Genomic DNA, 7,588 nt, shown 5'->3' with positions numbered 1-7,588 from the left:
GTCTTTGAAATCGAAACTTAAATCTCTACAAAAGCCGATTTTATAACTTTAGATTTGATTCATTACTTGTTAGTATGGATCATAAAAATAATGATTGATGTCTTTTGAAGATGCAGCACTAAATGTGTGCAACATTTTCCAAAGTCCTGGCATTTGTGCGGCGTGAATTACGTCAGAATAAAACTAGTAGCAGTTGTGAGAATAATTAACCACGAATATGAGCTATTCAGGCTTTTTTTTCGAAACCTTTGATCTGCATATCTATGTGCAGTACACATGTCGGTACACATAGGTCGGTTTCGCAAAAGAGCTTAACTAATTTACACATAAAAATTTTAATGACTAAAATAATGAATGCCTCTTTGAACAATGAGGCAACAACAAGCGCAACTTGGTCCAAAAAATCACAATAAGCATTCATTTAAATACTTGGTAGATTATTGTCTTAAGCTCATTTAACGTTTTCCCTCTCAGAGTGGAAGGTTTTATTCCTGCTTTGAACTTTTCGTATAATGCAGATTTTATGGCAAAATTTTATGACTTTGCAAAGTTAAAAGAGTTTCTCTTCTTCCCTATACTATCTTCCCTATATGAGACGATTTTTTCTGAACTTCTTCGGTGCTGTGCTTTCGTTTTGCCTTGATGGCAATAAAATTAACTTTAACTGCCAATATTGCAAAGATACATCCTCGCATATATCGCACCAAACTGCGTACAATAATAGGCGTACGATGGTACGTTTATCCCACTTTTTTATTTGAATGATTTTATTGGTTCCAAAATATCCATGACGAATTTGTGCTAAATGAAAATTATTTAAGTTTGTCAGTTGATGCCAAAAGTTATTGCATTTTATGGCATATTTTGATCCTTTGCATTGCATCGGATTCATATCAAACAACTTGGATAATTGATATAGCAGCTTAATTTACTTCAATAAGTTTAATTAAATTGATTCTATGTCGATAATTATTTAAATTGATAACTACATGAGTTATTACAATTTATTTTATTGATGTCAGACTTAAAATTTCTAATAAGTTAAATGCAAATTCAATTTAATCCGATTTGCTTGCATTCATTCAATTGTCTTGGGCTGTACTTTTCAAATCATTTGCAATGAAATTGCAAATATTTTTTTTATTGTCAAATACATGCACATTTGTCTATAAAAGATAAGCCAAAATATATTTTTATATATATTATTGTACACATATTCATAAATTTAAAAATTGCCAGACTCATAAATATTTTCTTTAATGGCTGCAATTTTTATCTGTTGGATCGCAATTTAGGTACGCAAAATTCCAGAATTCATATGTGGTACTCGTTATTCGAATCGGATTGTGATAACTTTTGCTTTACCCTTTATCAGAAAAATATTTGGCAATTAACAAGTTTCTGTGCAAAATTCCAGCCTAATTTCATCTCTGCATACAGATTTGAATTTTAATATTTGGTTACGGAAATGTGGTGCTAGTCACTAGCTAAACTTGGTATAAAACAAACACATATAGCACTATATATCCTCACTTATCAATATGTATGAAGAAGCCTTAGTGCCCATATATGTGATAAGTTGTCCTTGTGATAGGTAAATTTATGCAAATATTGCTCCATTTGTTCTTAGGTCAAGCAATTGTCCTTTTTGTTGGTCATGGTCATATTAAAATGCAGAATGTTTGTGCTGGATTGCAATCAAATTGGACACAAAGGATTTTCATAATAGCCTTTTCTCTGCAGCAATGTCAAACCTTTTTGGTGATAATATACAGAACAATAACGATGCTGACAATAATAATCTGCATTAAACATCAGCTTATTTGACTTTCATTTACAGCTCATTGCAAATATTTGTATTGCAAAAGCTGTTAGGATAAATATACGGAATTTCTAACACATTATCGTGTTAAGGAGTATAAATAGTGAGAGAACATAAAATAATTTAAAGTTCATTACATCATCTTTAGATATTACCATTAATATATTCATTCGATGAGTATTGCGGATTTTATAATAGTTGTTAATAATTAAAATAAAGTTTTGAATTGAGTTAAGATTTTAAGTTAATATCCGTATATCAGTCAAAATTTTATTTAATAACCATTTCACAACAACATGAGAGGCGCAAGACCAAACTTTCCTATAGTTATTATTTTATGGGTTCGGATCTCTAAGATATAATAAGAACTTATATGAAAAATACAAATCAACTTCATGTTAGCAACTATGCACTATTTATATAGGTTCTAGTTTATCTCAATAATAATAATAGGGCTATTAAGCTACTTAAGTGTGACTTAGCAACACTTTTTAACAAATCTTACATTTATTCGTTAGATGCAATGAACGGAATTTGATTTTAAAAAATAATTGAAATTTTTTCGATTGCTAATGAACCAATGCTTTGAAAAAGTCATCTGTGTTTTCCTTTAACAGGCAAAAATTAGTTGAATATATATACATATATATACAATATATTTTCTTTCAAAAATATAAAAGCTTCAAACACCTTTCAATATTTTCAGATAATGAGCATGATAATTTTTTGTTCCAAAGAAGTAAAGCAAAAACTTTATACTCACTAGAATTCGGAAAATTTTGAGATACAATCTTCTTTACCAACAGAATAAAGTTAGCTACAACTAAATTGTGTACTTTGGTCCACACTCACTAGAAACAGAAAGACGCTCAAATGTAATACCTAGAAACTTACTGGACTTCATCAACAAAATATAGTTAGAGATGGAACTATGTTAATTACAATGCAATTAGTCTTGAAATGTGTGCAATTAATGTGAAGTATCAGTTTAATGACTGACCTATATGTAAATATGTCACTCTATCTTATTTACTATATGTTATACTGGGTATATGTATATGGAGTATGGTATATTTTGTATAAATGATAAAGTTAGTTTAAAAAAATCGTTTATTTTGAAGTAAAAAGAAGCTTCAAAAAGAAGAAGCAAGAAGAGAGCTGTAGGAACAAATAAACTTCGTAAATTATGCTAAAAATATGATTATATCTCCATAATAATGATAAGACATAATAATAATAAAAGAGATAATTAAATCCTTTCAGGACTATTTCTCCGTAAAGTGATATATCATTGTTTGGAAGAATAAACTATGCATTGGGAGAATAAGTGAAATAAAATAAATGAAAATACCAGTACAACAATCCTAATAAAAAATTAAATTTCTTAGAAAGTTATATATAGTTATATGTAATCATTTCCATAGAACTGGCTTAACTAAATACTAAATAATATAAAAATCAATTTCCATTATTCGACTGTGAGAAAACTTCTTAACTACGTTGCTGAATGGGTACATCTTCTGAATGTCTAAAAAAAATTAAAAATAAATTTCTAAAAGTTCAGTTAAGAATTAAATTTACTATCAGTCGAATCAAATATCTTCTTGCTTCTTTCCCTTCATATCAAAATAATGAAATGCATTTTTATTATGCTTATTTTATTAGCAAATAATTTTTTTAATGAACGAATTTCTCAACTAAATATTTTTTTTCTTTTTTCGCAATTTGTGTGGCTGTCATAAGTTTGCAATTCCAATGGAAAAATTAATGCAAGTTTTATTTTCATAACTTTTCCAAATGATTCAGATTCATATAAATGCAGAATAACTTTTTGTGAAGCTGTGAAATATGAATTCTGCGCCCAATCAAATCAAAGTCAAACTCAATGACACTCGAAACTGTATCGAGAAAATTTGCATTTTATGATAAATTGTTCCATTACATACCGAGTAAATAAAGGAAGAAATTTTTACAAGTACATCGAAACCCAAACTGGGATACATAAGAGGTTTTGGGGAAATAGGAGCGGGTACGAAATTTTTTTTTACACTTGAAAAATGAAATATTTGTATCGCAAATAGCTCCAAGAAAAAATTGTATAAATGTGTCTTAAGTGTATAAAATTATACTTAGTATCAGACACAGTAAACGAAAACCACTTAAAAATGTAATATTAGAATTAATTGGCTTTTTAAACTAAATGGAGAATACCAATGAACTGAATTTTCGTCAAAGAAAGACATTATTTTAGAAAGGTTCGAATAGAAATGACAAGACAATAACAAAAATTTTAAAAATTCAAATATTTCCTAAGAGTACTTGGCAACACTCAAAACAGCGTTGTATGATCAGCCAAATTACAATAATTAACTAAATTTTTGTTGTTGTCTTTTTATTTCGATTTGAATCATTCTAACTTTTAAATTGTTTCTTTTCGACACTTTGGGCACAAAAAAATTAACATTAGGATATTATTTTGTTTGTCATATTAACAATCTGAGGCTCTGAAAAAAAACCTGACATACCCAGCTCCAACGACCAGAAATGTTTAGATAAGTCAAATCCTTGAAGTAGCAATAGAAGATTGAGTTTAGTAAGATATATATTCAATGCACATGTTTACAGTAGTGCTATACTACGAATATTATTTTATCTTACGCAGAGGACAGATCGGTATAGTAGTAGTCGACCATTGTGACACATATACGCCTATTAGCACCGAATATTACTTAAGAAATCCCTCAGAGTTCCCTGCCAAATAAACCACAAAGCCTTCATTTTAATAATTTATCCAAGATTACCCACAACGCCTTTCCTAGATTACTCATGTCAATTCTGTTTAAAGCTGCAAAGTTACAGAGTAGATACTCAATCATTTTCTATTCTTTGTCATCATGGCAGCTTCTTATAAACTCCTTTCTACAACTGCTAAGAAAATAGGAAAACTATAAATATCCAATCCATATTCCTAGTTTTCCTATTTCATTCGAGAAGAAAAAAGTTAAGAATCATAACTTGATTTTAAACCTTAAAATACAGTTGGCTGAGCGTGCAACTATGACTACCAATTTCTTTAGTATAAAAGTAGACCCATTATATTCCTCACTAGGACGTTGCACTCAGTAAGATATGTAACAATTGGCTCGGAAGAGGTATTCTGTTTCTGGACTGATTATTTGGTGTATTCCCAACTTTATAACAAGTTTTTGAATTTGAATCAAAATCGCTAATCTGTTGCTATATTAAAAATTGCATTATATTTAATTAATTAATATTATTTAGTCATAATCACGTGTACACATTGCTGTAAGCACTCGTCATTAATTAACTTAATTGAAAGATGGCGTTTTTTTTTATAAAACCTTTAAATAATCTTGATACCAAGAAATTAATCAACTTATAGGTACAAAAAGCCACTCAAATACTTTATGCTGAGACAAACCGTATTTTAAAGATTGGGTATGAAATACGTCTACAATATTGAAAAAACCAAATTTATTTAATAATCTGAGTTCATAACTTATATTAACATAGAAAATATTTGTATTAGTAGCAAATATTTTTGTTATATAGTTATTTAAAAAATTTATCCGTATGTCAGATATAAAATGCTAGCAAGAACTATTTTATTGCTACTTACTAATATTTTTTCTAATTTGTATAAATATTGCTAGAAGCACAAGTAAAAAAATTTGTTACATTCAATGTTTTTGTATCTAATCTTTTGACCGTCCAGCGTCTAACCACTAGGTGATGTAAGGATTTTTGTAAAAAATACTTACAGAATCTATGAAGAACTATGGTCTTTGGAAAAATGATCTTTCCATGTTGTAGAACGTCTTGTATATTAACCTCTATTCTATTTAAATGCTAGTAATAAACTGTACTGTCAGACAGTTTAAGTCAATTAAGACAATAAAAGTCAACTAGTCTGATATTTTGTATCAAGAACTCACCTATTAAGTTTATAGTACTCTTATATATTTTTTTTACTTTTTTGCTCTACTTAAAGAAATTTTACTATGCATTATCAATTTAGCGGCAATACTGCTGTATTATGAGCGATTTATATGTTTTTCATATATGTATATAACATACATGTTTCCAATTATCTGCAATTTTCCCCTAAGCTGCCCTGCCTCTTTATTAGTACAATGCCTGAGTAATAATCTGAGAGTAATAATCCTTAGTAGCGTAAGATATTTACAAGCACAAGGCTAATGGTCATCGACGCTATCTCTTATTTTAATTTCGTTGTTTAAAGGCTTAATAAGTACCAATTGCCTCTAGTAAGCAAATATATTATCTACTATCATAATTTCTACACCCTTGTTTCCTTCCTTTTTTTCTTTTCTTCCTGCTTTTTTTTCTCTTCCTATAGACATTCTCCTACCATGACCACCTATTTAAAATAGAATGGAGTATTTTTTTCTCTTTCATTTTAGCAATTAATCTAGAATACAATAACTGGCTCTAAAACCTAAAAAGATACTTTCTCTATGGTTGTTTTAAAAAGACGATGAAGTTAAAAACTGTCCCAAATTATTTGTATTAGTTCCATTATCAGTGTAATATATCTGCTCGTGCCATGCAACAATGCAAATACATTAACTCACGTTTCTCAAGTACGAATTTCTGCCTTTGGCAGATGTTGCAAATATTGAGCTGGACAAAACATACTGCATCCTGGCATCCGTGCATGTCCAGGCATAATTTGATGCATGCAGAGCATTTAATATGCATCAAATATTATTTTAATCATTTTTACTTGACCACCTTTTTGAGTGTTGATTGGCATATTTGTGCGTAAAGCTTTGTTTTCGGTTACAATTGTTATCATTATTATTATTATAATTATTTTTATTTTTATTATTATTATTATCTTTCTTATTATTGTTTTATGTGCATAAATCAGATAACGTATGATTGTTGTGTGAGCGATCAATTATGCAGTAGGCTGAAGCGTGAAAATGTATGAAATAACAGTACGCGTGGCGCACAATTCGTACGCAATTAAAGCAGAGCGGAGTGTTTTTATTATTTACAAGTGGTTTCGTTAATAAACATTGAGGTTACGACTGCAGGGCGCACCAAAAGTGCAAATCCGCTTACAGTTTCAGATACCTACTCAGATACATCCAAACAAATGTGAGCATTTTGAGTGTTTGAAGTGCGCTTGAGAGTGTAATGCGACGGCTTGTTTTCAGTTTCAGATTCAGATTCAATTTCAATTGTCGTTGTTGAAGGTGCCGCGGTCGGAGAAGGAAAGGACAACCAATGTCAGCTTTTGAAATATGATAATGGCATTAAAATTGCAAAAAACGTTAAAAGCGTTAAATTTGTATAATTAAAGAATTCCTTTGAAATGTCACACGCTTTTAAAAGTTTCATTTAAATAAAGAGCTTGATATACAATAAATTTAAAAATGTAAATATTTTCATATCACAGCATAAATAAATTTATTTTTTTATTTAATTGACTGACTTTAATGAAAAAAATAATTGGAACTCTTTTTATACATAAAAATTTTAATTTTTCTTAAATTTCTTAAAAATTTAATTTTTGTTAAAAGAAATTTATATTTTATCAATTTCAGAAGAGTACGAGTTCCTTCAAATTAATTAACACTAACCATAAATCCGAGATCGCGGAGCAATCGATCGTCAAGCGAAACAAACTGGACGAAAGGACAAAAGAAAATGGATTGAACGTGTAACAGATCAAGCCCAAGTAACAGCAAGAACGAGCAATATGAAAGAACTTTA

This window comes from Teleopsis dalmanni, chromosome 1 (genome assembly GCF_002237135.1).
Source record: "Teleopsis dalmanni isolate 2A chromosome 1, ASM223713v2, whole genome shotgun sequence".
Taxonomy (NCBI): Eukaryota; Metazoa; Arthropoda; class Insecta; order Diptera; family Diopsidae; genus Teleopsis; species Teleopsis dalmanni.
The sequence above is the reverse complement of the archived record's forward strand: the minus strand, read 5'-3'. Positions refer to the sequence as shown.